General features: G+C 43.3%; 1 pseudogene across 1 annotated transcript in view; it reads left to right on the top strand.

Annotated features, from left to right (window-relative positions):
- The window catches only part of LOC145797124 (zinc finger BED domain-containing protein RICESLEEPER 2-like), a 159,720-nt pseudogene extending 136,436 nt beyond the window's left edge, over positions 1-23,284 (top strand). Inside the window, exon 6 of the transcript XR_014338229.1 lies at positions 22,919-23,284. The product of XR_014338229.1 is annotated as a zinc finger BED domain-containing protein RICESLEEPER 2-like (transcript). The remainder of the gene's footprint in view (positions 1-22,918) is intronic.
- The last annotated feature ends 399 nt before the right edge of the window (positions 23,285-23,683 follow it).

Below are 23,683 nucleotides of genomic sequence, written 5' to 3'. Positions count from 1 at the left end.
CCCTATCCATCTCCCCCTCGAACAGGAACGAATGGTCCAGCTAGAGCACCTCTTACAATTGGAATCTGGAAGGGATGTTGAAAAGTACAAATGGCAAACGTATCAGTATGCTACAGAATGTCGTATATGAATACAGTGTGAATACTGTGAGCAGTGTATCAGTACAGAATGTCGTATATAAATACAGTGTGAATACTGTGAGCAGTGTATCAGTGCAGAATGCAGCATATGAATACAGTGTGTGAATACTGTGGGTAGTGTATTAGTGCAGAATGCAGTGTATGAATACAGTGTGCGAATACCGTGAGCAGTGTATCAATGCAGAATGCAGTGTATGAGTACAGTGTATGAATGCTGTGAGTAGTGCTGTGAACAGTCTGTGGGTGTGTCAGATACCGTAAGGGCCGTGTATCAAGTGTTGTGTCGTGCATCAAATTGTGTGAAACAGTTTATGTATGGTTTGAGACCGTGGTCAGAAGAACATACTGGAATACTGTAAATGGCCAGAAGGTCGAGGCTCTGCTGAAGCATCCCCATCACCAAGGCGGTCAACTCCAGGGACTTGCGAGTGTACTCGGAGAAAGCCCGCAAAAGTGTTAGAAGCATCAGTATTCTACAGAATACCAAATGAATTGAAATGAACTAACTGTGCAAAATGTAAAATGCAGTAGTACATACCGGAGGCAAGCCGTAGAACCCAACTAGCTTGTGATCAGCCGGAGGGGGAGCAATGGGGATCTGGAAAGTCGCCCCACCACGCCCTCGGCACGTCATCGTCACGGGCAGTGCTGGCCAACTAGACCCCTGCCCTTTCCAAGCTCCGCTCCTGCCACGGTCCCGAGCCACCCTCGGTGCTCCCACTCCCGCTCCTACCCCTACTCCAGCCGCTGACGCCGCAGGCCTCTCTCTCTCGGCTCGACGACCGCTGCTCAAAGGCCACATGATATACATCTGAGCGTACTCTGAGTAGTCGCCTATACCTCTGAAGCGTGTCGCATCCCAGCCGATCGTATAATCGGCCATCTGCTTAGGGGTGAACCTCTCAATATCCCTTATATGCTCAAGAGGGCGAACCGGGACTATCTGCTCTGGCAAACCCAGGGTCTGGCGTAGGAAACGCTCACCCAGGTACCAAGCCCGACAGTCCGGCCCCTCCAGCAAGATCCTGAAGCGTGCAGTCTCCTCGGCACCGGCAAATCGCTCCCGCATCGCAGTTGGCAATGGAGCCCAAGGCTACCAGGTGATCTGTAAATGGCATGCAGTTTGTTATCTACTGTTATTGAAAATACAGTGTAAAGTGAAGTTTAAATAAACTCTAAAGGTTGAACATACCTCCGTGGGGGTGATGGTGTCAAAGTAGCAGCGGAAGAAGATGAATGTCTCCCGCGGTCTCTACACGCATCTTACGTCAAAGCGTCGGGAGAATGGAACGACAAGAGGGATCTCCTCGTCAGGCACTGGCGCAAGCCTCGAAAAGTAGGCGTAGACCCACAACTGCAGAGTAAGTATCAGTATGCTTATCAGATAAAGTGAAATGCAGAATAAAGCAGAAATCACAGAGCCGTATATTGTGCAGTGTATTGTGCAGAGTGTATACTGTGTGCAGTGTACAGTCAGTGTAAAATAGAGTATATGTGTGCCATGTGTGCAGTATACAGTCAGCATGAAGCAGACCGCAATGTGTGCAGTGTACAGAGTACAGAAAATGTAAAGCAGAAATGTAAAGCGGAAAAGAAGATGTACCTTCCAAGCCTGCCAGTAGCCTCCGATCAACTGCCTGCTGCAAAGGGAGGCTGAGCTCATGTATCCGTACAGAGTGGCCAAGGCAGCGCCACTCCAGTCGTAGTGCAGGATTCGCGTGACGTCCACTAGTGCACTCAACAAACAAAGAGACACGGTGTTCGCTTGATCGGCGAAAATGGTTGTCCCCAGCAGAAACAAGAGAAAGCCGCGGGCGTACTGCTCCACCTCTTCCTGGGTCATCGGTGCCTCCTCAGCCAAGGCTAGCTGAACCTTGAACTGGACCTCGAACCATGAATATTTGATGAAGCCAGGGCGTGCGAGAGGCGGCATCTCGCCTAGCAAGTAAATCTGAGTGGCCTCCCACTCGTCCATGTCGGTGTCGAAGGGGATCGGATCACCCCCTACCCTGATGCCGATAAGCATCGAGAAGTCATAGGGAGTCATCGTTATGTCTCCCGCGACCGAGAAGTGGAATGAGTCGGTGGTGTCCCACCACCTCTCCACCAGAGCGGCGAGAAGAGGCCTGCTCGCAGTGAGGCGTGAAAGTCCTCTGCAGAAGGCGCCGAAGCCAGCCTGGTCTACGATGTGACGGACCGCACCTGGTAGCTCCATGTACCAGTCCCGAGCGGCAATGTTCCCATACCCCCAGAAGGCATGGGAATCTCCCTGTGTTCAAGCAAAACAGTTGCGAAGCAATATAAAATGAACAGTTTTGAAGAGCATTCAGAATTGGTGACAATACAGCGTGTGCGCACGTTTTAAGTTCAAACAAATATCGGGTATCGGTGTGCTCGTAGTGAACTATGGCATATGATGTGTCAGTGTTTCCGAGTGGCTCAGTGCAGATACAGCGTGTGTGCACATTTTCAGATTCAAACAAACATCGGGTGCCGATGTTCTTACAGTGAACTACAACACGCGATGTGCCGGTGTGTTTGGGCGGTTCAGTGACAATACAGCGTGTGTGCACGTGTTCAGATTCAAACAGACTTCAAGTGTGAAAGTGTGTCCACAGTCAACTACAGGGTGTAATGTATCGATGTATCCGGGCTAAGTAGTTAGAGAACAGAGTCAACTATGACAGTAATGTTCTACATTGCGGAAAATAAAGAGGGAAGACTGTACCTCAGAAGCGCTGAAAGACAGATGAGACTCTAGCTCGTGCAGAAGCAACTCTGGTGGCACCCTCCTGTCGAAACTCCGGAACTGGCAGAGACCATCGAGAGGTAACACGTGAATCGTCGGCCTGTAGGTCGCCGGGTCAAACAGACGGACGCTTAGAGGCAAGAGCTCGGCCTCGGGATCCATCTCATGCTCTGGAGGAGTCCCGCCCTGTGGAAGATCGTCTGCCATCTCAGAGAGAGTGTGAAAATGGCTGGAAGTGTGGAAACTGGGCTAGAATATGAAAAGTCAACGGAAAGTCAACCCCGAGAGGGCGAAAAATGGCCAGAAAAGCCAGAATGCGGAAGAGGCATGAAGATAAAGAGGAACGCGGGGGAAACAAACCGCAAGAGGCGGAAATCAAGAAAGAGACCGAAACAAAGTTTTGTTCGGTTCAAAACGTTCGAAACGCGGAGGTATTTGCGAATCAAACGTCGAAATGAGCGCTAAAACTGAGGAAAACAGTGAATGGAAGAGAGAAAAATGCTGTAGAGAGAGAGGGGGAGGTTTTTCGCACAAGAGGCAAGTGCCAAAATAGGGTTTGAAGCCCTATTTTAAAAGACCCGAGGCCAAAAGACCAAACTGCCCCGATTCAGGCACTTTTGGCCAGTCGGCCACATTGTTGGCCGGTCAGCCAAATATTTGGCCGGTGTACTATTTTTGTGGCCGGTGGGCAGCCGGTGACCTCCTCTGATGGCCGATGAGCCTCCTTCACCCTTGTTTAGGTCGGATGTGTGGTTTGGGGCCTTCATTGCTCAAGACAGTGCAAGAAAGTGCATTTTCGAAGCTCAACCAGTCTCCGTTTTGACCTCGGACCGTGTCTTCTGTGCATGGCACTCGAATACGGGTGCGATGTATCCTTTTGTATCCTTCTGTCTTTTACAAGATTCGAAAGTTGCCCTACATGTGTCGCTTTACAACGCTTTGATATGAACGCGCGTTGGGACATATGTCGTTTCATTCGCATCGTTATGCACATATCTCGCATTGTCATGCACGTCATCATACTTGCATTAGTATGCACATTCTCTGGGTCGCGTCGTCAATCGTACCTCGTTTTCATTATCATGCATCAAAAGCCGCGCGTTGTCCCCTATTCAAGTTCACATGCATCATCATGCATTTTCATTTCAAAAAAAAAAAACACATGCGTCATTTGCATCCCAAAAAAAAAAAAAAAATGTATCGTCATGCATTTTCCCTTTCATGCATTTGTCATGCATTTCAAAACAAAAACAACAACAAAAAATGCATCGTCATGCATTTTCCCTTTCATGCATTTGTCATGCATTTCAAAAATTTTCAAAAAAAAAAAAAAAAAAAAAACAACAACAAACAAAAACATGCATCATTGTAATAGTGCATGTGTCATGCATCATTGTATATAATGCATATGTCATGCATTCCATTGTATAGACTGCATATGTCATGCATCCACTGTATATATTCCATCCATTGCATATTGTAAATATTGCATTGTAGCTTGCATGCATTCACTACATCACCCCCACCTACGGCTTGCGCCTTTCCAGATTAAGCTTGGTCTAGTATGTGCCCGTACTTTTCGCGTCAAAACATAGATCTGAGACTTTTGTGTACATGCCTATTCCACGCTGGTATGTTGGTTTGAGGGTTGCGGCACCGTTTCTGTGTTAAACGTTGGTTTGTATGTGTGCATGCCTTTCCTAGGCAAAACAAGGTTTGGTCGCGTGCCTTATCCGCTGTGAATACTACATTTGCATCCATTGCATTTCTCCCCAGCAGATTGCATTGTAAATATCCATTGCATATTGTATATATTGCATTGTAGCTTGCATGCACTCACTGCATCACCCCCTCCATTTACGGCTTGCGTCTTTCCATGTTGAGCTTGGTCTAGTATGTGCCCATATCTTTCACGTCAAAGCACAGTTATGATATTATGTGTACGCACCTATTCCACGTTGGTATGTCGGTTTGAGGGTGACGGCACCGTATCTGTGTTAGATGCGGCTTGTATGTGTCCATGCCTTTCCTAGGCAAGATTTGGTTCGGCTGCATGCCATATCCATTGTATATATTACATTGTAGTGTAATTTTTGCATCCAGCATTAGGATCATTGGTCTTTCCTCAGCGGGTCATTTCCCCACTTATGTCATTCCACCCAATTACTTGTTCTTGTGTTCGTCTACATCACTCATAATTCTGCATGTGTACGCGCCTATTCCATGCTGGTATGTTGGTTTGAGGGTTGCGGCACCTTTTCTATGGTAGACGGACTTTACATCTCCATCAACCTTTTGACATTTGTGTGGTTTTGAACCGCTCATGATTTGATCATGATTCAATTGCATTGCATTTTCATTTGCATTATTATACATAGTTTTGTATATATCGCATATCATTTTGCATTCATTTTGCATGTTATGCATGTTATTAACAATATTGTACCTGTTGAGTTTTCCCTTTCTTTCAGGCACGATATTGTATGTACGGTTCATTTGAAGCTAGTGCAACCAGACGAACCGCACAGGTATTGTATTCTCCGAGTGAGACGTATCGAGAATTGCATAATTCTCTTGCATCCTTTCTGTATTGTAGTGTTGTTGGATTGTTGTATGCTAGCTTAAAACTGTTGCATGTTATGCTTCGTTACAGCTTTCTTTGCAAGATCATAAGTTATGTTCGGCTTCTTGCATTGTCAGTTGCATTCTGCCCCTGCCTTCGGGTGCATATCTTGTCTGTCTTGCATGTTTGTCTAAGTTTTCGGCCTTGTCAAAAATGGGTCGTCTCTGGGCTTTGACAATCACTCCCATCATTGTTATGACTTTCGAGTTCTGTCAAAGAGGGGCAACTGTAGACACCCCATTTTTGACCGTCCTCAAGACTTGGACGTCACCGCTTGAACACTCGGTGATCATCCTTGTTTGTGTTTGTCTTGAGTTCTTGAAGGTCTTGGCTACGCGCCTTGCCTCAGGATCTCTCAGCTCGACTGTTTTGTGTTTGGTTTTGCACCAAACACTTGTGTTTTTGCTTTGGAGGGCAGGGAATGGCTTGTTGGCCATCCCCACACTCCACCGGCCATGGCTTGAGGCCACCGGCCGTGTTTTGTTGCCATTGGCCAAATGTTTGGCCGACCGGCACTCTAGATGGTCAACCGGCCATCTATTTTGGTCAAATTGCATTTTTGGCCGGCCGACCACTGTGCATATGCTTTTGGCAGATATTTTGTGCCAGCTGTGATAGTTAGCACTCACTTTTCTCCCCTCCATACATGTGTATAGAGGGATCTCCCTCTTGACTAGCTTACTTGAGAAGCTTTGCAAGAGTGAGCTTCTATAAAGAGGAAGCCTCTCCTCCCTCTTCTAGGGTTAGAAAGAAGCCCCAGAGGTCTGGTTCTTTTTAGGGTTAGAAGTGTGTCTATTCTATCTCTATACTTTCCTCTTATTGTGTATAAGTGTGTGTTTGTTCATAGTTTTGCACATAAACACCTACCATTACACCTTCCCTTAATTGCTGAGGCTTTAGAGGGTTGATCTTGGACTTTTTGAGCTGGTTTTGATCCAAGAAGAGGTCTGACCTTGTGATCTTGGAAGTGTTCTTCAAGGGTGCGTGTTCTTGCCTTTTATGCCCCATTTTTGTATAGCTTTTTTGCCTATCTTGCAACTGTTTTTAGAATTTGTACATAACTAATAAAAGTCTTTTTTTTACTTGCTTAAAATAGTTGTTTAAGGGTGTTTTGTTGTTTGGGGTTGTTCGACCCCTCTTAGGGCTTGTTTGGCCCCATTTTTATGCTATTTTGGTGAGCTTCGGGACCACTTTGTTTGGGCCTCCTCACCACTGAAATCTTGAGGGATTTCAGTGGTGAGGATGGTGGTTTAAGGTCCTAAGAAGGAGGGGGCCACCCCCTCTCCTTGTTGTCTTCAAAATATGCCATTTAAGCCTCATGTGTGAGCACCATTTTTGAACACATGTTGGCCATGTTTCAGTAGGTATTTAGTAGTATTTTGCCATGCTTTACCTTTGTTTTTACTTGGTTTAGACACACCATGCTTGCTTAGCATACATGTCTTGTAATGCCATGAATTGCTTTAACATGCCTTGTGCTTTGAGGCTTGTTTCTAGCATATTTTTGGCTTTGCTTTGTGAAGCTTTTATGCTTGTTTTAGCATGCTAAAGGTCTGTTTTTGGTCATTTGGGTTGTCCATGCCTTGCTTTGTATAGCTACCATGTAACCTCTCTTGTATGCCCTAAGCATTGACCCCTCTAGCATGCCATCCTTGCATCATTTCAATGGTTTGGAACCACTTGCCATGCCATTTCAGTCCTTGTGGTGTGCTTGTATGCTTGCATTTGATGCCCTTTTAATGTGTTAGAGGTTTGGTGTTTCATGCTCCATGTTTGTGCTATTGTGTATGCCTCTAGGCTTAGATCATTTGGATGCCATCTAAGTGATTTTTGGGGCCTACTTTTGCATGATTTGAGACTGTTTTAATTCACTTTGATCATTTGTTTCATGTGTCACATGATAATGGTTTAAGTCATTGGGCTAATTCCAAGCTTTTATGCATGCTTTGCTTGTTTTGATTAGTTGGTTTGGCACCTCTTTTTCATGATTTTCAGAGCTTATATTGCTTGCCATATGCCCATGTTTAGCCTCTTTTAAGTGTGCTTAGAAGTTGCTTCTTTATGCCTAAGTGGTGAACCATGTTTGCATGCATGATTGTATTTTTAGATACTTGGTTCGGGACATTTTGTTGCATGCTTGAATGGTGTTGCATTTGGCATGCATTTCTTGCTAAGTTGTCTAGCATGTTATATGCCTTGCATGTGTTCATGTTGACATTAAACTTTGCATGCCTGTTAGTTGCATCCTTTCATCTTCATTTGCATGCTCATGTTGCATACTAGCTCACATGCCTAAGTTGCATGGCATTGGCATGCATGCTTTGCCACTTGAATTGAGTATGATAGGGGTTGGGCCATTTGTTTGTTTAAGTGCATTTCATTCGACATTGAAATGACACACTTGGTTTCTTGGGCCATCACGCATTGAAATACACAATTGATGGTCTGAGAATCGAGGACCATCCTTCTTTGAGTCATAAACATGATAAGGAGTGTGGTTGATGCAAACATTGCTTGAAATACATTGCCATGCCATGTTTTGCCCTCTACTGCTGTCAAAACAGGTTGCTGCAAGAAGCTGTGGCCAGCCGGCCATCTATACTGCCGACCGACCAATTATTGATGGCCAGGAGCTCAACAAATGGTCGATGACCATCCGGACATGGTCGGTGGGGTTTCCACTTGGTCGGTGGTGATCCACAGTGTCCATGGAGCATACCTTGGGATTTGTGCAATTTTCAGAGGAGCAGAGTAGGGGAAACAGAGGCAACTTGTGCATGGCAGTGGACTTCTGAGCGGAACCGAGCGCGCATGCATTGGGCCCTCTTCCCGAGGATGCTTTTAATGTTTAATTAGCTTAGTTAATTTGCTTAACTAGTTAATTGTCTGTAATATTTAATTAGCTTGTAGGTTAGTTAAATCTGTATTAATCTTTCGGTCCCTCTAAGCAAGGGCGAATTTGTAATAAGTGTGGATGCGTGTGTGCATGTCTTCCAACCCCCACTTCTTTCTCCCTTTTACTTACCAGCTTTGATGGTTAGTATTAAGACATATTTAATTTAGCATCCTTATGCTATGCATCGTGCATCATTCATCAGTATTGCATGCATCGGGCTCGACGCATCATACTAACTGCATAGTATTTCAAATCTAAACTTGAATATGTGCATCAACTGGTTGCATTTCACATGTCATCCTAGGATTAGCCGAGCCTATCCTAATTGCATTCTGTATGCACTGCATTAGGCACTTAACATGGACTTGGATCATACATTGATTGCTAACAAGTTCTTTGTTTTGGCTTGGAGTACACTGTAAGTATTTTGTACTTTAGCATCTCGCACGAGTGTGAATGTTAACATGATAGCATGCTTACCATGTGGCTAGATGCTTATGTGATATGAACTGCCTGAATGCCTGTAGGTGAAGGTTGGATTGCTTGAGTTGGAACAACTCCTCAAAATCCGTGTTTTAGCCTATTCGCGAGTAGCAAATTTCAAAACATTTTCCAAACAAACGGACATGCGATGCTTTGTTCCAAATTAGGCGATTTAGTCTATACTTGTTTTGTTGTGCGCATCACATAGTAATTCTAGCTAATTAAACTGGAATAAGAACACATAACGTTTTCAAAATTGGATATCATGGTTAGTAGAGGCCGATTTTCGAATCGGGCGAGAGGGGGTGCTCATAGCTGACCTTCCCCAATCGTACCTGTAGACACCCCATTTTTGACCGACCTTGAGACTCAGACGTCACCAGTTGAGCGCTCAGTGATATTGCATATTGTGCTCGTTCAAAAGTTTCAGAGTCTCGGCTGCGAGCCTTGCCTCCGGACTTCCGGACTCTTTTGTGCTTTGCCTCAGTTTGCGAACCAGGCTCCGTTTTCTCCGTTTTCTCTTCCCGAAGGGAGGGAGAGGTCTCGTAGATCATCTCTCAGTGTCCGTAGGCTACGTTTCGTGGTCGTAGGCCGTTATGCCCGTTTGGAGTTCAGTTTCCGGTTTTTCGGAGCCGTTGGCCGTGTGCCTCGGTTCGGGACTGTTTAACCACCTCCGTTTGCTCCATTTTTTGGCATGCATCTTATTTACTCCCTTTTGAGGGACACTGCGGTCCGAGAGACCAACTTTGTGGTCGGACACAACTTCCGGTGCCTAACAGCCCACTTTCGGGGCCCCGAACTGCGTGTTTTGGCTCCCGAACCTTCATTCTACATTTTTGGGCTCCGACCTGAACTTAAGATAGTCATATTTTGAGGTCTTTTTCATGTTTGATTAAGGACCTTTTGTTGTTTGAGATCTCCTCCTATCACTTGCTTCTTTAACGCTCTTTTAGGCCTATTTTTGCACGGTATTTTAGGCTTACTTGTGAGCTGTTTCGGACTTGGTCATAAACTACAACGTGTCTTGTTTTGAGCCCCTCTTCAAATTTGTTGAAGGGCTCTCTGCCATTTGGGTCCAGCAGCTACCACTTGCCTTTATATCCCACTTTTTGGCCTTTTTTGGGGGGGGAAACTTGAATTGTTTCCCCCCCCCCCTTTTTTCCCCCTCTTTTCCAACTCTTTTGCTTATAAAACCAGCAGCTCCCAGCTGTGTTGGAGGGTTAGAAAATTTTAGTTTTGAGCTCTCTCATTAAATTTCTCTTTCTCTCTCTCTCTACTCTACTCTAAACCTCAAAACCCCTTAAGTTCTTAACCATTTTTACACACCATCACCTAGCACCACACCACCACTTCCATTTCCAGTAGCTTGGAGGTCTTCTCAGAGGCTAGGAGGCAGCAAATTTGGTCCAAGAAGTTGCTAAAGATTGGTCTACAAGGGTGAGTTACCATTTCCCTCTTTCTAGCTCATTTTTTGCAACATTTCTTAGCCTCTCTTTCTTGTATATCTGAGCTCCGGCCATAACTGAAAGTAGTGTTTTTTTTAGCTCTATTTCATGTTTCATTAAGGGACTTTTGTCATTTGAGATCCCCATCTTGCACTTGCTTCATTATCCCTCTTGTATGCCTATTTCTTGCGTAGTATTTTAGGCTTATGTATAATCTGTTTTGAGGCATGTCATAAACTGAAGAGTTGCTTATTTTGATCCCTTCTTCAACATTGTTGAAGGGCTCATTTCTGTTTGTGGCCTCCATTTACTACTTGTCATTATATCTATCTTTTGGCCATTTTTTTTTGCATGATTTGTTAGCCTCGGATGCTTCTATTTTTGGTCTCTTTTCAGAACTGAAAACAGTCTTATTTTGACCCCCTCTTCATGTTTCATTAAGGGTCTTTCATGGTTTGAGGCATCTTTTATATACTTGTGTTATATCCCTATTTTTGGCCTTATTTTGCATAGCATTTTGAGCATTCTTGCATACTGTTTTGGGTCCGGCCATCAACTGTAAAGTGTATTATTTTTGGCCCCTCTTCAACATTGTTGAAGGGCCCCTTTGTATTTAAGGCCAGCAACCACTACTTGCTTCTTTGTCCATCTTTTGGCCCTTTTCTTGCATGAGAGCTTAGCCATACCTGTGTTGGTTTTTGTGGTTTACCATAAACTGTAAAACATCATATTTTGGGCCCCTCTTCAACATTGTTGAAGGGCCCTAATCTGTTAGGGGTCAGCAACTGTGAGTTGCTTCTTTATCTCACATTTAGGGCTATTTTTGCATGCTAGTTTTGCCCTATTTGTGTTTGCTGTTTGGCCTTGCTTAGAACTGTAAACATGCTTCTTTTGGGGCTTCCTTGATTCTGTCTTCACATGTCATGATCAAATAATGCATGCTTGATGTAGCTACAAGTCATTTCATGTGCTTAATCTCGCATTTCGGGGCCATTTCATACATCGGGTGCCATGTGTTTATGATTCGGGGCTGTTTTGGGTCATGTTTTGCTGCTGAAACTTGCATGTTTGCATATCACATTTCATGCCTTGCCATGTCTCATTAGAGTGGCATTTCGTGCCTTAGCTTCGGTCCTCAGTTTGCGTGCATGTGTGCACGCATTCCGAGTTGTCTCATTTTCATCTCATGGCCTCCTATGTGAGTGTGGCTGAGGTCCACTCATATTGGTGTAAGCCCATTGTGCATTGTGTATGCCATTTTATTTCATAGCATTGCGTATGCTAGGTTGTATGGTAGAGCATTTGTGTATGCCATGTCACCTCGTGCATCGTGCATGCCATTTCATAGCATTGTGTATGCTAGGTTGTATCTTAGTTGCATTTCATGCATATCATGCATATTGCATCGTGTTTGGGGTAGGAGTTAGCCCGGGCACGGGAAACGAGGTACGTTTCGTACTCCGAGTGACGGAACGTGTCTCAATTCCCAGTCACTGACACTCCGGATTATCCATGATGGAGTTAGGTTTTAGTTGAGTTTTCATGTGCATTCATTCCATATTGAGTTGCACAAATCGACTCCTCGGCCATCATGCATCGAGATGCGTGATTGGTGGCACGAGGATCGAGGCATGCATACATTTGTGAAAATACATTGATATGACCCTTTCCTGTTCTCTGTTGCAGCAAATCAAGAATCAGCAACCTTCCGGAGCTTGGCACGCTTTCCAAGAAATCATTGTAAAACAGAGGCTAATCAGGGCATCCCAGTGGATTTCCGCGCAAGGTAGCCCAAACATACATCATTCATCAGAATCAAGGCAGTCCCTGGCTTGCATGCTAGTTTGTAGCTTTCCTAGTTAATTTGTAAATTAATTAGGGATTTGTATATTATTTGGACTGTATTATTTGGACTGTATTATTTGGGACTGTATATTTATTCGGACCCTCTGTGCGAGGGCATAACTGTAATAAGTGTGCGTGTGTGTGTTGTATGTCTTCCAACCCCACGTCTTTCTCCCTTTTATTTACCCGCTTATGATGGTTAGATTAGGGCATGTTTCAATTAGCATACAGTATGATAGCATGTTTGCATTCATTCATCTGTTTTGCATGCACCGGGCTCGGCGCATCATACTAACTGCATTGTATTTTCAATTCCAAGTTAAATACATGTTAGCTGTAGCATTTCATATGCCATGTTTAGAATAGCCGGGCCTGCTATAATTGCATTTTTGCATGTGTTGCATTAGGCATTTCTATATAATTAGGATCATGCATGGATTTCTAATTAGCTTCTTTTTTGGCTTGGAGTACTCGGTAAGTTTTATGCTTTAGCATCCTTGCATGCGTGTGAGTGACTGCCATGAATAGCATGCTTACCATGAGGCTATGTGCTCATGTGATATAAACTGCCTGAATGCCTGTGGGTGAAGGTTGGGTTATTTGGATTGGAACAAATCATCAACTATGAGTTTTAAGCCCACTAGATAGTGGCAAAACCATGTTTTCTAAGCCCACCTGAGGGTGGCAAATCCACATCTCAAGCCTACTTGCGAGTAGCAAACCATCTTTCAAATAACAAACATGAAATGTTTCGTTCCAATTCAGGCGATCCAGTCTATACTTGTATGCTGTGCGCATCACATAGTAAATCTAGGCTAATAATCGGGATAAGAACACACAATGTTTTCAAAACTAGATATCATGGTTAGTAGAGGCCGATCTTTGATCGGGTGAGCGGGGGTGCTCACGAAGTGACCTTCCCCAATCGTACCCAAGTTCCCGAGTCGAGGCAACTTTGGTGATGACGGACACGTGGCCTTAGGCAAACGAGTCAGGGTTTCCTAAATTTTCCCCAAAATAAAATATTTAGGTGGCGACTCTGTATCTGGAAAAGCAGTCCATGTTTGGCACTTCTTTCAAAAATCAGTTTTCTCAAAACGATTTACCGGATTTGGACTCTTTGGTTCAGACTTAGAACCGTGACAAATTTTAGATTCCTGAGCTGTAGTGACCCCAATCGAACGGAATGGGACTCACGCCCTCCCGGGGCATTCGGGGACGTCTACAGTACCCAAGTCTCCGAGCCGAGGCAACTTTGGTAATGACGGACACGTGGCCTTAGGCAAACGAGTCAGGTTTTCTAAATTCCTCCATTAAAAAATATTTAGGTGGCGACTCTGTATCTAGCAAAGCAGTCCATGTTTGGCACTTCTTTTCTAAAAATCTATTTTCTCAAAACGATTTGCCGGATTTGGACTCTTTGGTTCAGATTAAGAACCGTGACACAAAAGGGAGTCCGAACTGTGGTGGCATAAAGCCCGAGGGCGCATCCACAGTGAACTAAAACTAATTTCTCATCCTTGTGCATTGAACATTGTTGCTTATTTATCGTTCAACCAAGGATAAAGAATGTGTCGATTGTTTCTGATACATCGTTTGTGAAAGACCCTGTTGTGGCCCTAAGCATGGCCTCTTCAATTTCCCTGCCGGTTGACAAAGCAATCTTTCTGGCGAAGCCGGATCTACTGTCAATAGCATTAGTCGCTCAATCGGCCATAGTGGTACATGACTTGAGCCTTGTCTGCAGATTTCCACTTATATTTTTTATTTTTAGTTTTTATTTAACTCTAATTCCTTGTTTTGCAAACGGTGGGCTGGATAGCCGAGATTGGCCGCCGTCAACATGATGCCATTAATCAAATCGGTTTTCTCACAGCTGAAGTTAAAAATGAAAAGTGCAAGGCCGTGGAGGCCTCTTTAAGAGCTGAGTCCAAGGCGATGAAAGCGGCGGAAGAACGTGCGAGGGCTGACACCGAAGCAGAAAAGGCCAAGAATTCCGACCAACTCAGGTTGGCCGCCGAAGAGAGGGAAAACGCGAGCGAAGATGCGCTCAAGTTAGCCAAGGAGGTGATTACCAAATTGGAAGCTGATTTGGAAGAATCAAAGAAGGCAAAGGAAATAGCCGACTTCGAGATTTCCAAAGCATTCCAATCTGGGAAGAATGTTGCCTTGGAGAACTACGTAGAGGAAGTACCCAAGTTCGAGAATCGGGCTTCAAACACGACTGGCTCAAAGTCCTCACTGTCGCTAATGTGACATTGGCACAGCCGATTCCATACAAGCAGGTGGGCGTTGAGCCGCTAGAGTCTGACCGTGAAGATTTATTAGGGCGTGATTTTGATTTTTGTTGATAGATTTTTGTTTATTTATTTCGGTTAGAAGTTAAATATAGGGTAATTTTCAAGTGTAAAATGACTATTATTTGTACTCAATTTATTAATGAAAATTTCCTTTGCCTTTCTGCCTGCTGCATGTGCTAGTTAACATTTTAGTAGGATGTAAGATTATGAAATGAGTAAATTAAACATCTGATAAGATAACCGCACATCTTTGCGATTTAGCCGAATAAATTAACGAATTTGCCTTTGCCTCAGCTAATGAACGAACTAGACCGCCGAATATCGGTGGTTCATGGATTGGCTAGGGCACAACTTAGTGGCGCAAAGCTTTGAAATTTAGCCGAATGGATTAACGAATCTGCCCTTGCCCCAGCTAAGGAATGACCTGGACTACCGAATATTGGTGGTTCATGGATTGGCTGGGGCACATCCACTTGGCGGCGCAAAGTTTTGAAATTTAGCCGACTAGATTAATGAATCTGCCCTTGCCTCAGTTGATTCATAGGCGAAAATGTCGAATATCGGTAATTCATGGATTGGCTGGGGCACATCCACTTGGCGGCGCAAAGCCTTGGAATTTAGCCGAATGGATTAAGGAATCTGCCCTTGCCCCAGCTAATGAATGAACTGGACCGCCGAATATCGGTGGTTCATGGATTGGCGAAAAATATTGAAGGGATCCCTTCGGGAATGCTGCACCCATAATTAATAACTGGGTTGGGAGCTGCATTCACGTAGGCTCCATCGTTGTGTTCAAATTCAATAAAGTGCGAGAGAGAAAAGAACATTGTGTCGAACCAAGCTGGACGAACTTTGATGTCGAGAAGCAACAATGAGGTAACTCCCCCCGCTCGCGAGGCGAAACCGGAGGTGCACCGCGCCCATTGAGTTTTTCAGTCTTTGTTGGAAACAAATCGATGACCGAAGCAGATTCAATTATCCGCGAACCAAACATGGTAGTCGAGTTTGCTCGACAGATTTTTCAAACATGGTAGTCGAGTTTGCTCGACAGATTTTTCGCCAAAAGTCCAGCAGTCGATGGTCGGCTGACCTGATTTCGAAGTTTTTCGAGAGGGAGTCCACGGAGCAGTAAAAGGGTTATATACCTCTTATGAAATTGTCATGCGTCTCCATGCCGCGTGAAGAGAGATAAAACAGAAGGATGGTCGCATTGGGAGCTTGGAGGCTTGCGCAGAAAAGGTCGAAAATGAGTTGAGGAAAGCTAACACCTCTGAAACTCAATCGGTGAGTCAAGTGAACCCGATCATCGTGAAACGAGTAAATCGGAAAATTTTGGATCACGCGATTGCCGACTGAGAAACGACGACTATGTTCGAAATAGAAACTACGAAGACCAGGTCCTATAAAAAAGGCTTCCATGACTGCCGAAAAATTGGAAGAGACAAGACAAAGGAAAAACTAGCCGAGGAAGTCTGTCGATGCGAAAATCGTGGATTTAAGCATGAATGGATCAAGGCTCTCCAGGCCGCGGGCGTTGATCCGGCGTCACCTTTATATCAGGGTTATACTTTTCCGTTTAAGGTTTTCGACACCGAGAAGACTGACGACGAAAATGGAGCCGAATAATTTTTATGTACATTGTTCCGTTTTTATGTAAATCTTGTACTCGCGATCTATTTAATAAAACATTTTATTTTGAATATTTGTATATTGTTTCAATCAATGTTTGTAAATTAATTCATGACCATTTACTATCAATCGCGTTTGCGCCTGTCAATCACAATATACACAGACGCTTCGAATTCTGAGGCTTAATCGGCCCAAGCATGTCATTTATACATGGGGATCTGAATTCGGAGGCTTTGTTTTTTCTTGGCCAATCGTGATATCCATGAAGGGCGCTCTGAATTCGGAGGCTTATTCGGCCCAAGCGTGTCATTCACATGTGGGGCTCTGAATTTGGAGGCTTTACTTTTTTCTTGGTCAGTCGTGATATCCACGAAGGGGGCTCTGAATTCGGAGTCTTATTCGGCCCAAGCGTGTCATTCACACATGGGGCTCCGAATTCGGAGGCTTTGTTTTTTTCTTGGCCAATCGTGATATCCACGAAGGGCGCTCTGAATTCGAAGGCTATGCTTTTTTCTTGGCCAATTATGATATCCACGAAGGGTACTCCGAATTTGGAGGCTTATTCGGTCTAAGCGTGTCATTCACACATGGGGCTCCGAATTCGGAGGCTTTGTTTTTTTCTTGGCCAATTGTGATATCCACGAAAGGCGCTCCGAATTCGGATGCTTATTTAGCCCAAGCGTGTCATTCACACATGGGGCTCTGAATTCGAAGGCTTTGTTTTTTTCTTGGCCAATCGTGATATCCACGAAGGGCACTCCGAATTCGAAGGCTTATTTGGCCCAAGCGTGTCATTCACACACGGGGCTCTGAATTCAAAGGCTTTTTGTTACAACATAGCTCACATGACGAGAGAAAAGGCATTGCATTGGAAAAATGAAAGATGTACACGACGAAAATTCGAAACAAGCTATCATGACGTATAAGTTTGCTTAATGATAAAATTTGCGCAAGTGTGTGGAATTCCAGGGATGCGATAAACTTCTTTCATTCATGTCTTTGAGCCGATATGCCCCCGCCCCTGCGATTGAGTCAATCTGATAGGGGTCGACCCAGTTAGGACCCAACTTTCTGTCAGCGGGATTCCTAGCAGCGGGAAGCACTTTCTTGAGGACCAATTCTCTTGGTGTATAACGTCGTAGCTATACACATTGATTATATGATTTAGCGAGCTGTTGCTGGTATCAAGCCATAGAAGCAAGGGCACGGTCTCGACGTTCTTTAATTAGATTTAAGTCCAAGGCCAACATCATGTCATTTCGGCCCATGTCAAAAACCTTGGATTTCAAAGTTGGAAGGCCGATCTCCAGGGGGATAATTGCCTGGGTTTCGAAGCATAGAGCAAACGGCGTTTCCCCAGTGGATCGCCTTGGGGTAGTGCGATGAGCCCACAGCACGCTGGGCAACTCTTTGACCCATCTGCCTTTAGCTTTCTCCAGCCTTTTCTTGATGCCGTCCAGAATAACTTTGTTGGTGGCCTCCACTAGACCGTTGCTTTATCGGTAAGCCGACAAGGACAAGTAGGCCCGGATACCATAAGTGTTGCACAATTCTCGATACACGCCACAATCAAACTGGCTACCGTTGTCCGAAACAAGCGCTCTTGGTATGCTGAATCTTATTATGATGTTCTTCCATACAAAATGCTTAACGTCGGCATCTCGAATATGTGTTAGTGCCTCCGCTTCGACCCATTTCGTGAAATAGTCCGTCGCGACAATTAAGAATCGCTTGTTCCTAGGAGCCTGTGGTAATGGTCTGACGATATCAAGCCCCCATTAAGTGAATGGCCAATGACTAGTGATAGAGTTTAACTCCTCGGCAGACAAATGAGTTGAGGGGGAAAACTTCTGGTGTTGTTCACATTTCTTCACATAACACTCGGCATCGATTCACATGGTCAACCAATAGTACCCCTGAGTTATGGCTCGATGGGCCAAAGAACGTTTACCCAAATGGGCACCACAACTACCTTTGTGTATTTCAGATAAGAGTTTGTCGACTTTATCCGGGTGAACACATTCTAAGTACGGCCCAGAGAGAGATTTTTTGTAAAGCTTCCCCTACGGATCCAAGTATTATCGAAGGGCTTTGTTTCGCAGTTTGTGTGCCTCTTTCTTATCTATCGGGAGCTGCTATGAGGATAAGAATGTAGCGATAGGGTCCACCCAACTTGGACATGGTTCAATAACGTTGATCTGAACTGATTCTAGAGAGGCAATGCTCGGCTCAAGGATGAACCCTACTTTGATTATCCGTTTAACTTCTGAGTTGATGGCAGAGGCTAGGCAAGCCAGGGCATTCGCATGCGTATTCTGATCTCGAGTTATTTGATTCAGTTTGTGGTGATCACATTTTGTGAGCAAAGAATTCACCGTTTTCATATAAGCTGCCATGCGTTCATTTTTGGCTGCATATTCCCCTTTCAACTGGTTGATTAGTAGCTTTGAGTCACAGAAATGAATCAGACGCCATGCGCCGAGGTGAAGTGAATTCCGTAAGCCGGTTAACAATGCTTCGTATTCGGCCTCGTTGTTTGATGCATCGAAGCACAGTTTGATAGCCTGTTCTATTATCGCCCCTTCGAGGGTCATGATTACTATGCCACCCCCACTGCCACGTTGGTTGGATGACCTGTCATAATACATCTGCCAAACGTCTCCAACATACATTCTCCAGTTGGACTTAGGTTGCACTTGATCAGACTTAAAGTCGGAGAGGGATCCTGTGAATTTGGCTACAAAGTCAGCAAACACTTGCCTCATGGTGGAAGTTCTGGGTAGAAACTGGATATCACACTAGCCGAGTTCGAGAGCCCATTTTGAAACGCGCCCCTACGCTTTCGCGCTACGGAGCGCTGACTGGAGGGGATATTTCGTTGGTACCCCAATGGTATGTCCTTAAAAGTAGTGCATCAGTTTTCTTGCAGCCATAACGAGAGCAAGGATAAGCTTTTCTAATGGAAGGTAACGTGTTTCGGCGTTGGCCATTGCTTTGCTCACATAGTAAACTGGTCCCTACTCCCCAAGTTCTTCTCTTAACAATACGGCACCGACTGCCCGGTCAGATACTGCCAGATACAAAATGAGCGGATCGCCTGCCGCAGGTGTTGCCAAGAGTGGTAATGATCGGAGATAAGACTTCAAGTTGTCCAAAGCAACCTGGCACTCAGGGGTCCATTCAAATGCTTTGCCTTGCCGAAGTGTGTGAAAGAATTATCGGCAGCGATCTGTGGAACGACTGATAAACCTGTTGAGTGCGGCGGCCATTCCCATCAGCCTCTGAACCTCTTTGACTGACCGAGGGGATCCAAGCTCTAGAATTTCCGTTATTTGCCTCGGATTGGCTTCGATTCCGCAGTGGTTAACGATGTAGCCAAGGAATTTGCCGGATCCGATGCTGAATGCACATTTTGAGGCGTTTAATTTCATCTTGTACTTTCGAAGGATGCCGAATGCCCCTTCCAAATCGGCTAGATGGGCATGCTTTTCCCTTGATTTGACCACCATATCGTCGATGTATACTTCCATGGTACGGTCGATCTGTTCCTTGAACATGGCAGTCACTAGGCTTTTGTAAGTTGCACCCGCATTCTTCAGCCCAAAAGGCATGACCTTGTAGCAATAGGTTCCTCTTGGGGTGAGGAATGCGGTCTTTTCTTGGTCCTCCGGATGCATGGCGATTTGATGGTAGACCCTGTAGGCATCCAAGAAGCTCATGCGTTGATGATGTGCCGTTGCATCTATGAGTTGGTCTATTCTGGGCAAGGGAAAACAGTCCTTGGGGTAGGCTTTGTTTAAATCTGTGAAATCCACACAAACTCGCCAAGAGCCGTTCTTCTTCTTTACAACCACAGCATTGGACAACCATATAGGATAGGTTACTTCGCGAATCCCCTCGGCATCAAGTAACGGATCTACTTCTTCAATAACGGCCGAAGTATGCTTCGCGGCTGATCGCCGACTTCTCTTAATAATTGGCTTACATTTCGGATAAACATTTAAGCGGTGTTGGGCCACAGATGGATCCACTCTGGTATCTCGTATGGTGACCATGTAAACACATCAATATTGCCGAGTAAGAAGGATACTAACTCCTGCCTTTCAACTTTATCCAAGGAAGCGCCGATCATGAAGAACTTGTTAGGATTTCCTTCAATTTCGAATTGATCCAAGGCTTCGGTTGCTTTCTCACTTGGGATCTTCCCAATGTCATCAAGGCTCTCCCTATTTGGTACCTCAATCGAATGCACTTCCAGCTCCCTTGGTCTCTTTGTAGCAAGAAGATAACAAGTCTGTACCGATTTCTGGTGCCCGCCTGTAGAGTTGGTCATTGAATTATATTTTTTTGTTGGATAAAAACTTATTTTATTTTGAAGTCTTATAAGATGTTTGGATATTAATAAACAGCTGTCCAAATTAGATGTATGGTGAATTAATCATGAATCTTTTTAATTGTTTTCATGAATATTAGTTAGCATATATATTATCTTTATGGATGTAATGTTTTAAACATACACTACAACATATAATAGTTTTAGAGTCTAAATTTTTTAGTCTCTAAAAATGAAAATTTTGTTACAAAAGACATTTAGAGACCAACTTTTATCATCGTGAGGATAGTCATTAAAAGGTCGTCCTGAAAAGTCAAAAGGCTTTTAGCGACAAAATTTTCAAAATGTCACTAATAAATAGATTTTTAGGGACAAAATAATTTGGCCTCAAAATTTTTTGTTTTTCGAGACAAAAAATTGGGTCTCAAAATGATAATAATTCATCACTAATGTCCAATTTTTGTTGCTAAAAATATAATGACGACACTTTTCGCAACAAAAATATTTGTTCCCTAAAAAATAATTTTGTCCCTAAATTTTGATTTCTAAAATTTTAATTTTTTGCAGTGATATTACTCTTATTTTTTTTAGGTACATCGAAAAAAAAAAAAAAACAAAACAAACAAACAAAATAAACAAGGCCTAAACCCTTTCCCTAGGAGTTCTAACCATGTTTGCAACAAGTAAACTCCTTTAACTCAGCTGGTGGCTCATTTATCACCAGAATATCCTCAGGTTATTCAGCTCCAAACTTGGCAAGAGCATCAACACGTAGATTACTCTTATGCATGTGATGTGAAACATGTTTGTTTGAAATAAACAAACTTTTTAGCTATAGTGAAATTCACCTAGTAAAAAATGAGTGGGAAACTCATCTCTCTCTCTAGTATAGTGAAATATAACTATCATAGTAAGAGGAGAAACTTGAATTCTTGAACTTTAATGAGGTTTCTATCCATCTCATTTGACTATATGGTTGATTATGGTTGAACTTTAATGAACCCTATATCCATCTCATTCTTGAACTTTAATTAAGCAAAGTTGATTATCGTTTGGTTCATATGTTTTTTTTTTCGATTGGCAAAAAAAAACCTTTATTGATGAACAATAAAGCATTACATCAGAAAAGAAAACATATGGGTGCAAAAGTATCATAGCGAACATACTAATCCCAACTAGGTTGACACCAATATGACCGCCCAATCCCTTGCAAACACACCATCATAGTTGGTGAGCAACCAACCAGAAGAAAAACAAAACCAAAGCAACAGACAACACAAGACCCATCACAGCAAAAGGTCACCAATAGCTATTATCCTGCAAAAGCCTCTGTTTGCAAAGCCTTCACTTCTTGAGCATCACCTCATGGAGAACTCTGTAGCACAAAACCAGTTTAGTAGCAGCACAAAACTGTGTAGCCAAAAATAACCAATATACCAGCAGATGCCCCATTACCTTGAGTATCAGAAAACCAGCACTCCATTCACCAACTCAATCAACTCCCAGCATCAGACCAGCTAAGAAAGCAAAACTAAAATTGCAGCTACTGCAGCATCTCAGACCAAGACATCTCCACCTCTTCACCCACACAGCAAACTAGTGCAAAAAGCAGCTCCAAAACATTGAGGGTCCAACAAGATGAATAAGATGAAGATGGCAATGTGATACGTCCACATATATGTATAAGCGATGTTTGTGGAATTGGAAACCTAACTGGTAAAGCAATATCGTATGTCCATCAATATATATACACCAGATTGTGTAATTGGAAACCCAATTGTTAATTTTGGGATGAATTAAGACAGAGGAGAGGCTTTATTGTTGAAAATGAGAAAGTATTTGTATGATGGGTATTCCAATCCACACATTATCTAGCCCTCCACTGCCCCTACCTCCCTTAGATCCACCTCTATCCAGCCCCACCGCGCCATCACTATCTTTCTCCATCACCCCGTTCCCCAAATCCATGTTTTCCAGCGAAACCTCCTCCCTCTAGACCTATCATTTTTGCCGGCCCCCTTGCCCTGTGTAGATCCATCTTCTCCAGCAGAGAGACAAGCAGATGGAAAGCAAAAGGGGCATATTCATATGTGATAAGGTGTCTGATAAGTTTTATGATGTCTGGTTTTGGTGTTATATGAATCATTGATAAGATGAGTTTTAGATTTAGAGTGATTGAGTTCAAAGTTGAAGTTTATTCCAAGTTAGGGAACAAATAAAGTAGTGCCATGTGTTATTTTTGTTCTTTTTTTCGTTAGGCAATATAACAGAGATTGACAGATGATTTGAATTGTGATCCAATAAAAAATGTAAGGTTCAAATTTAACAAATTAAAACCTCAGGGTTTGATTTGTTACTACTAGGATCAATCTTGGGTTTTTTTATTTTTTATTTTTTCGGTTGTTGTTGTTGTTGTAATTTTCCCTAATTTTATTTGTTACTAACTATAGTATATATACTATATTGCTGTATCAGATTCCAAATCTACCTCAAGCCAGTCTACTTTGGCTATATGCTATGATGAGAATTAACAAGGATTATTGGTATGGTTTCGTGGTTCTACTCTATTATCTTTACTCATTCTCTCATTCTTTCATTTATTTTCTTCTCTTATATTTTTTTCTACTTACTTTTTGTAATCATTTTAATCTCAAGCCTCAATGTAGAGTTTTTGTTTTGTTTTGTTTTGTTTTGTTTTTCTTAAGATCTATTCCCGACCTTTATTTCCAGAGCTAGTTTAGGGTTTTGAGCAAATATTGTATCTTTTTTTCTTTTTTTTTTCATGGAACTACAGGCTTTGGATGTGTAGGTTGCTTATTTATATAGATATTTATTATTATTTGTTCCTGGGTTCATGCTTGGATCATTGTCTGTGTATTTGTGGTACGCAATAGATACATACGTAATAATACTAATGCATTGTGTGACTGGACATTGCTGCTTGCAACCTAAAACAAATTGATGTGAAAACTTAACAAAGGTAAATGGCTACAGGAGCCACAGATTTACATGGGGCCCTGTTGCTACAAGTGTCTGTCTTGGGGCCATTGGCACATACATAATTTTCCGAAAACTTGTCATTGGCATAATTTGTAAGAAATCCTCTTTATGCTTATTATTTTTTTATTCATAGGCCTAAAATTGTAGGTTGTATATGCTTCCTTTCACACCTGTGTGAAAGCTGTAGTGTTTGATGCAATTCTTTTTCGAAGTTTGGTTGTAATTAGCTCAAGAGAGCTA

Source organism: Camellia sinensis, chromosome 8 (assembly GCF_055761805.1).
Source record: "Camellia sinensis isolate YWXY chromosome 8, ASM5576180v1, whole genome shotgun sequence".
Classification (NCBI taxonomy): Eukaryota; Viridiplantae; Streptophyta; class Magnoliopsida; order Ericales; family Theaceae; genus Camellia; species Camellia sinensis.
Note: the sequence above shows the minus strand (reverse complement) of the source record. Positions and strands in the feature narration are given on the sequence as shown.